Genomic DNA, 9,155 nt, shown 5'->3' on the forward strand with positions numbered 1-9,155 from the left:
GCCGAAACTTGTGGGTTATTGGGGTTATTGGGAAATAAGCCTTCAGGGCAGAAACCACACCGTGTCCTTAAAGAGTCTCTGTAAATGCCCCCCATCTGTCCCCCCTCTGTTCCTAAGTGCCCCCTGGCGATGGGAGGAGAGGCTGCCGCAGAAAGGGGGAATTGGGGAGGAAAGGGGGGTGGGAGGCAACAGAAGACAAACTCTCTGCCAGAGGTCCTCTCCAGCGGGTCCAGGGCTCCCTGCAAGGGTAGCGGTGGACAAGAACAATGAGGAGACATTCACGCAGTTACTTTCTTGGTCCAGCCCGACATCGTCTTGTCCTATCTCCTGTCTCCTGTGTCTTGTCCTATCTCCTGTCTCCTGTATCTCCTTATTATCTCCTGTATCTCCTGTCTCGCCAGGTCTTGGGCCTTTATAGACTTATGACATCAAAAGGTGGATTTTTTACAAATAATTCTCAGTGAAAAAGATGCTTTGAAAAGGGTGCAGAAACAGGTTTTACAGAGGCATTTCTTCAGAACTATTCTAATTACAATGAGGTAACTTACACATCATAGGATAACAGGATATTCTCAGTGAAAAACAGATAACATATACATTTGTTTGGATCGGTTGTAAATCTTACAACTAAGAAGATAGCAGGATGTTTTCAGTGAGGAGCAGATAGCAAACACATTTTATAATAATGATGCTAAAATTCAGTCATAGACAGGGCTAGGAGGCATTCTATTTGGCTCACAAGAGGAAGAATACATTCGTGATGGTTAGTCAGTAAACCTTTTGTCAACCTTGTTCTTTGATGTTGAAGATGTAAGCGCCATAGGCGCCCTAGACAAACCGGCCTTTGCATATGAGTTTAAGTTGTTACTACTCTTACCTATCCTCACAATGGGCACCAAATTAGCATATGTATGTGCAGTAGCTTATGCCTGGCTCTTGTTTGTTTCTATTTCCTAAATTGGGCTTCTCTCCCGGCCAGGGTAAACATTATCTTTGTGTTCTCTAACCCCCTTTATTTCCATGTCTTAAGTTTGTGAAGCTCAATAGAAGAGCCTTTCGACAAACGTCTGCAGTGCCTTGTTTAACTTCCTCTTCATAGAGGTGGGAATATGCTTCCTCCCATGAGGTTTCTGGGGAATATTGGTCTGATTTGGAACATTGTGAGGCCTAATCAATAGCAACAGGCTCAGTTTTACATGAGCAATCATTTACAGAAGGAGATGCCAGCTTCCGCCCCTGAGGCAGGAGCTGTGCTACGTCTACCATTTCCTTACTGTGACTGTGTCATCCAGCAAGGCCTGTGCGGCTCCCAGCACTTAAAGACTCTCTGTAAATGCCCCCATCTGTCCCCCCTCTGTCCCTAAGTGCCCCCTGGCAATGGGAGGGGAGACTGCCTCAGAAAGGGGGAATTGGGGAGAAAAGGGAGGCGGGAGGCAGCCCAAGACAAACTTCCTTCACTCGCAGGCTTGCCTAAGGAGACAGCAGGGCTAGAGCCATTGGAGGATGACTGCCAGCCCCCAGGCTCTTCCCTCCTGCTGCTGCCCGGGGGAGGGGGGGGGGGAGAAGGCTTCGCCTTGGTGGACAGAGTCCAGAGCTCTCTTCAGTCTGCAGGTGGGACCTTACCCTCAAGGGGAACCCCATGCCCAGCAAGCCGCGCCCCTTGCTGAAGACAGCAGCTTCAGTCACAGGGTACGGCCACACCCCTCCTTCCATAAGATGATCCCAAAACATGTCCAGAGAGATTACCAAAAATTCCAACCTAGTATTTACCCAAAGAATACAAAAATACGAATTCAAAGGGATACATACACCCCAATGTTTATAGCAGCATTATCTACAATAGCCAAATTGTGGAAACAGCCCCAAGTGTCCATCAATTGATGAACAGATAAAGAAGACATGGTGTGTGTGTGTGTGTGTGTGTGTGTGTGTGTGTGTATATTGTACTATATACTATATACTATATACTATACTATGTATACACTATATACTATATATAGATACTATAGTATACACTATATATACTATATACTATATATAGATACTATACAGTGTATACTATATACTATACACTATATACTATATACTATACACTATATACTATATATTACATATAGATACTATATACTATATAGTATATATAGTGTGTATATACTATATAGTATCTATATAGTATAGATACGTATATAGAATATATAAATACAATATTATATATAATATACATAGTATATATAATATATAGTATATAATGCATATAGAGTATATATAGTATATATAGTGTGTATTATATATACTCTAGTATATATAGTGTGTGTTACATATTATATACTATATATTCTATAGTATATAATGCTACATATTATATTTATATATTATATATACAATATAAATACAATACTATATGTTTTATTTATATATTATGTATATTTGTATGTATTATATGGTATAATACATAATATTATATATTATATATACTATATACATACTATACACTGTATATATTGTATTTATATGTATTATATATACTATGTATACTATACATAATAATGTATTTATATATTTTATATATAAATGTATATATGTCCATTGTGTGTGTGTATATATACACTATATATTATACTATATATATTATATATACATGATGGATATGTATACATTATATATATGTTCATTTATAAAATATATAAATACAATATTATATATAATATTTCATTGTATATATACTCAGCCATAAAAAATTCTTGCCATTTGCAACAACATGGGTGGAGCTAGAGTATATTATGCTAAGCAAAATAAGTCAGAGAAAAGATATACCATATAATTTCACTCAATGTGGAATTTAAGAAACAAAACAAGCAAGCAAAGGGGGTTAAATGAGAAGTGGAGGGAAAGGCAAACCAAGAAACAGACTCTTAACAACAGAGAACAAACTGATGGTTACCAGAGGGGAGGGGGAATCGGTAATGGGGGTTAGAGAGGGCACTTGTGATGAGCACGGGGTGATGTATGGAAGCATGGAATCACTACACTGTACACCTGAAACTAATATTACACTGCATGTTAACTAACTGGAACTTAAATAAAAAGCTTTTTAAAAATTCCAACCTGAGGGGGGCACAGGAGATCAATTAGTTCAGCCCTAGGCCCAGAACCAGGCCCCGGTCGTGGGTGCCTCCCCCACCACCTCTCACGTGGCTCTTTGGGCATCTCACTGCTCCATGTCACCCACTTCTGGAGCCACCAGACCTTACCTGTAGCAGGCATAGAGTTTGGAGGGTTCAAATTCACCCAGATATGTGACCTTATGTGTCACTTCACCTTTGTGAGTATCGTTTTCCCTGCCTGATGAATCACACATGCTTCACAACCATGATGAATTAGGCAAAATATCCCATATGAACAAACTCAGGACAGTGCCTGAAATGTAGTCAGAACTCCCGTAACAGCTGCACTCCTTCATCCCTGGACTGACAGGGGTTTTATCTGCAGCTACCTTCCTGTATTCATTCACCCTCCTGATGCATTCTGGCCTACTATGTACCAGCTCCTTTCTAGGTGCTGGGAAAACAATGCCAAGCCGAACACAGTCCCACCATCTTGGAAGTTCCATGCTCCTGAGGCAGATAGATATTAATTGATCACACAAATAAAAAGGAAATTATACCGATAATGAGTACCATGAAGGAGAGAAACTCACACCCACTTAGTTATTCCAAGGACTTCCAGAGATGGAGCCTGGGGCTGACACACCTTTGGCATGGCCCACGCCGGGGAAATGCTAGGGACCTTACTTTCCTGTTAACTGGTTTCCCAGAAGCTCCAGTTCCCAAAAACAAATATATTCAGAATAGGAAACTGGAGTGCCCCCAGCTCCAGTCCTAAACCAGGTTCCCCAGAGCCCAATCCTGCCCCAAGATAAATAAAGCCTCTGCTGGGCTGCTTCCTCAGCAACATTAAGCAGCCTCCCCAGGGAAGATGGATCTTGCTACAGGTCCACCATGAACTTCTTTGCCATCCTGCTGCTGGCCACCTTACCTCCACCTCTCTCGCCATCCTTAATGGTGAGTCTGGTTTCTGTCACACTCCTCTTTGTTCCCCAGAGGTCACCGAGCTGTTGCCTGGAAAGTCCTCAACCCTAGGAAGACCTCTCCTTAATCCTTGTAATGTGCTGTGTGGAGATGCATAACCGAAAGTGCATAGTCGGGGTGACTGAGGGGGTGACTGAGGCAGGGAACTAGGACTCATGACCCCAGGAACCCTGCACCCTAGAAATTCTGGAGCCAGGGCCAGAGAAACCAACTGGACCCAAATCATGGTGGACTATGTGTTAACAGATTCAGATTAGATTCCAGCCTCTGAGGATGCCGGACACCCTGGGCAGAGACTCTGTCCTCCTCTGGGCCTCCCGGCCTCCCTCTGTAACAGTGAGCGCAAGACATACACACACATTCATTCAACAGCTATTTATTGAGCACCTACTCTGTGCCAGACACACAGCTCTAGGCACCTGAGATACACTAACAAAATACAGAGACCTCGGTCATCAGTGAGATTTCACTCTAGGAGAAAGAAACCGATCATTAGCATGTTAAACAAATTACAGAGTGTGTTAGGAGTGCTAAGACAGAGAACAGGATAAGGAAGGTGGAAATGCTGGGGCAGGAGGGGGTGCATACAAGCATCTCACACGTTAAATGTCTTAAGACCTCTAGAAACTCTAACCTCTTATTTTTCAGAGCCACAAGATGAGATCCACTTGGAGGCTCAGCCCATAAGTGCCGTAAGTCTCATGTTGGCATCCTTTAGAGGAAGTTGGTGGTAGTAAGATTGTCCAGTAAATGATAAATTCTCCACCTGAGGAAGAAGTAGAGCAGAGACCATCCCTCCTGGCGTTGGACCTTAATCCTTTTCTGCTGCACTCATTGGCCAACATGGCGGGGGTGTGGGGGCCAGGAACAGTGTGGACATCACTTCATCCTGGGTAATCATTGAAGATGGGGGTAGGAACTACGTCTCATACCCAAATGCTAGCAGGTAGGGAGTTTCAGCTCACCCTGAGGGGAGGATGCTGGAGGGGCTCATCGGTCCCAGCTCCCCCACTGCCTCAAAGTCATGAATATCACAGGATCCTGCTTTGTAGATTATCCATAATCACAGTTCAATCCCAGGCTAGCTTCCCTAATTTACCAGAGAAGGCAGACTCAAACAATACCCACAATTCAGAAAAAAGATCCAGTATTTATTGAACCTGTTCTATGCAACAGACAATGGGTCGGGTGTTTGCATAGTTAATCTCTTTCCATTGGGAAGGTGACTTTGCTCGAAATGGAATCCCTATTCAATGGTATTCAGAATCGGGGATGTGCCTTTCAGGTGCTTGTAGATTTGGATGCTGGTAGAGGATCTCACTTCTGGTCTATACTGACTGGACAATGACGCAACCCTGACACCCTCTACATGTTAAAAGATGTGGCATAGAACTGGCTGGCTGTCTCTTACCATGAACTCTTTCTCTGCCCCTCATTCCATCTCCTTGGTCCCAGCTGCTCAGCTGATATCTGAAAAGGACCAGGTCTCCATTGAAAACCTTTCTGAGGAATCTCTCATCTCCATAGAAGAGCTGGTTTTTGCAGAGGATGATATGATCAAATCCACCAGGAGACCAAAGCATCAAAGGGCCGAGCTGCTTCACCCCATCCCCCAGGAAGACACCCCATCCTCCCAGTCAGAAGAGACTACCGAGCTCACTCCCAGGGCAGGTAGGAGCCAGGGCCAAGGGGAAGAAGCCGGGAAGGAGGGCATTCAACAGAAAAGGAAGGGACCAGACACTGCCTTGGGGGAGAAAGTTGAGTTGGAAAGAGAAAGGAAGCTGAAGGGGAACAAGAATTAAAGGGAAATGAGAGTCGGAGGATCCACTGATTACCTGTGCCAGCACTGAGGATCATGGGGGAGGCGTGAGAGGACTAACCTTACCTTGACATTTCTCTCCCAATGTTCCCCAGCAACCACCACAGAAGGAAAACTGGCCAAGCTGGGCCATAAAATCAGGAAGAATCTGGACAAAACAGTGAAAGAAACCATGAGCTATCTGAAAAGCCTACTACCTCATGCCTATGAAGTCCTAAGGCCCTAAGGATAACAAGGCCCAGTCCTGGCCAAACCCAAACCCTGCGCACCCAGACCACCATCTCTCAGCTCCCCACATCCGTCATTAAAGCGTCGCATCCTGGTCTGGCACTGCGGTGGCTTTGTTGGGGGTGGGGGGGCACTCCACTAGGATTCTTCCTGAGTTACCCTGTCACTCTAATTTTAAACCTCCCCTCCTCAGCTTTCAAACCTCTCCAAGTCTCCACATCCCAAAATATCCTGTGAGGTCTTGACGCCCCGAAGCTGCCTCACCTCCTCATCACGACCCCTGCCTACATGCTCCCTCACCCTCCTGCACTCCTCACCCCACATCTGCATTTTCACACCCTCCAGCCTGCGGCAACTGCTCCCCCCAACATCACTGACAGCAGCAAACCCGCTGGCTATTTCCGGTTCCTTCTCTCTTCACAGTCTCTGCAGAACCAGACACACCCCTCCCAGAAACTTTCCCCGCACTGACCTTACAACGTGCTGCGCTCTGCTGGTTCTCCAAGCCCCCCATTTCTTCCCTGGCATGTTTTCTGACTACGCACTCTGTGCTCCCAGGGTCCCATCCTGTGCCCTCTCCTCTCAACCTTTCTTCCTCTACATTCCCATCTGCCAAGACTTCAGCTTCACCTCAGGGAGGATGGAGTTTACCCGTTTACCCACCCACCACACATCCATCCAGTGCCTACTATATGCCAGACTCATCTACCTAATATGTGCCAAACCCTGGCCAGTTTTCACCATAAAGGCATAGGGGACCCAGTGGGGAAAGAAGAGACTAGGAAAATAAAAATCTCTCCTGATCTTACAAATGGAAGGAAGATTGCCCATTCAAAGGAAGATAGGATGGCAGGAAGGAAACTATGAGATAATAGAAAATATATATTGGTCTCTGCTCGCCTGTACCTGGCACAAAGCTCCAAAACCCGTGTAATTTCCTAAGTGATAAGCACACTAGAAGCACCCTTGTCCTAATATTTGGTCTTTGACACATTCTTGAGACGGGGATCCTAAGACTCTTGAAAGTTCTTAAGTGGTAAGAGCAGCAGGAGCATCTTTTGTTCTTTTTTTGTTTAATATTTATTTGTTTTTGAGACAGACAGAGAGAGAGAGAGAGAGAGAGAGAGAGAGAATGCATATGGGGGAGGGGCAGAGAGAGGGAGACACAGAACCCAAAGCAGACTCCAAGCTCTGAGCTGTCAGCACAGAGCCTGACCCGGGGCTCAAACCCACAAACCATGAGATCATGACCTGAGCCGAAGTCGGATGCTTAACCCAACTGAGCCACCCAGGCACCCTGAGCATCTTTTGCTCTAATGAGGTGACTCCAGTGGGCTCTCGGAGGCTCCTGGATGAAGGCTGGCCGCCAGAAAGACCAAGCCATGATGAGAAGCTTGGAATTTTCAGTCCTACCCCCTACTTCACTGGAGAAGGAAGAGGGACTGGAAACAGTTAATCATTGATCGAGCCCATGTGATAAAGTCTCCATAAAATCCCAGTACTGCGAGGTTCTAAGAGTGTCCAGGTTGGTGAACACATCCACCCAACAGGCGGGTGACACCACCCAGTTCCACTGAGATAGAAGCGCCTGTCCTCAGGGTCCTCCCGGACTCTGCCCTGGGTATCTCGTTGTCTGACTGTTCATCTGTATCCTTTACCATATCTTTTCATAAACTGATAAATGTAAGCATTTCCCTGAGTTTTGTGAGCCGCTATAGCAAATTAATTGAACCCAAGGGAAAGATCATGGGAAGCTCTGATTTATAATTTATAATTTATGGTTTATAACCGATCAGTCAGAACAGGTGACAACCTCGACTTGCGCCTGGCATCTGAAGGGGGACAGTCTTGTGGGACTGAGCCCTTTCTCTGTGGGAGCTGACCTCCAGGTAGTGGCAGAGCTGAGATGAATTGTAGGACACCCAGTTGGTGTCACAGAGTTGCTTGGTGGGAGAAAACTCACATGCACTGGTAACCAGAATTGTCAGAAGTGAAGTGTTCTGCATGTGATTAAAGAAAGACAGGTGGGTGACTAAGTTTTTCCAACTCAGGAGCCACCTCTGATGTCTATTGTCCTACCCCCAAACCCCAAGACATATAAAAAATGTAGTCGGAAGATCAACAGAGTGATGGACCCACAGCAACGCAGGCCAGGTGCTCCCCGGCCCAGGGAAAACTCGAACTGTGTTCACAGCTGGGTGCAGATAAAATCATCTCCATCCTTCCTTCCTTCTTTCGCTTTTTCCTCGTACAGAAAGTGTCCGACTGCCCACTTTCCTTAGTTACCCTCCCTCCCCTCCAATACAAAGACACAATCACAACCCCACCAAAAACATCATCCAGCCTAGATGGAAAGTTCTATATTTCTCATAAATTCTTGCCAGGCACAAATTCTTGAGACGAGGCATAAATTCTTGCCAAAATGACAGAGGAAGGTGGTGAGAGATTCCGAAGTTTCAGAAAGAATTGGAGAAGAAGTTCCTTGAAATTTGCTTAGAAAAATTTAAGTGTCTTGGAGCCTAAAAGCCCTAGACTCATTCTTCTGACCTTCCACTTCAGATCATACAAAAAATGATGTGAAAGTCATTACATAATTGTCAAAGTATCCACCTTACTAGTGGCTGGACAGATGTTCTATAAACCCAAAATGCAGGGCTCTCAGTTAAAACTGAATAGGAGACTCGAGACCAAAGGGGCCATCCACTCTGACCCCATCCCCCTACTCCCACCCCACCCCACCCCACCTCAGCCCCGATTCACAGACTGAACAAGAGACAGGGCTGGATGGGCTACTCTGGGGTTCACACCCATAAGATCACCTACTCTTGCCCCAAAGGAGAGTAAGCAATACACGGGAAAACAGGCTGGGAAGTGTTCTCTCCAACTTGCTCCTCTTGTGAGGAGGGGGCTTTTAAAGGGGAAAGCCCTCAACATAAAGTATCCTTCTCTTCTCTCAACCCTTTTGGCTGAACAGGTGGACCTAGGATCTGCAAGCGACCACCGGTGTGGCTGGAAAGACA

The 9,155-nt window shown here is 45.4% G+C and overlaps 1 long non-coding RNA gene across 1 annotated transcript; it reads left to right on the plus strand.

The window, feature by feature from the left end:
- Positions 1-4,735: 4,735 nt before the first annotated feature.
- On the plus strand, positions 4,736-6,232 carry LOC115303606. Its single transcript, XR_003914147.1, has 3 exons — positions 4,736-4,780; positions 5,544-5,759; positions 6,003-6,232. It is a non-coding gene; the product is annotated as an uncharacterized LOC115303606 (long non-coding RNA).
- Positions 6,233-9,155: the final 2,923 nt, after the last annotated feature.

Source organism: Suricata suricatta, chromosome 10 (genome assembly GCF_006229205.1).
Source record: "Suricata suricatta isolate VVHF042 chromosome 10, meerkat_22Aug2017_6uvM2_HiC, whole genome shotgun sequence".
Classification (NCBI taxonomy): Eukaryota; Metazoa; Chordata; class Mammalia; order Carnivora; family Herpestidae; genus Suricata; species Suricata suricatta.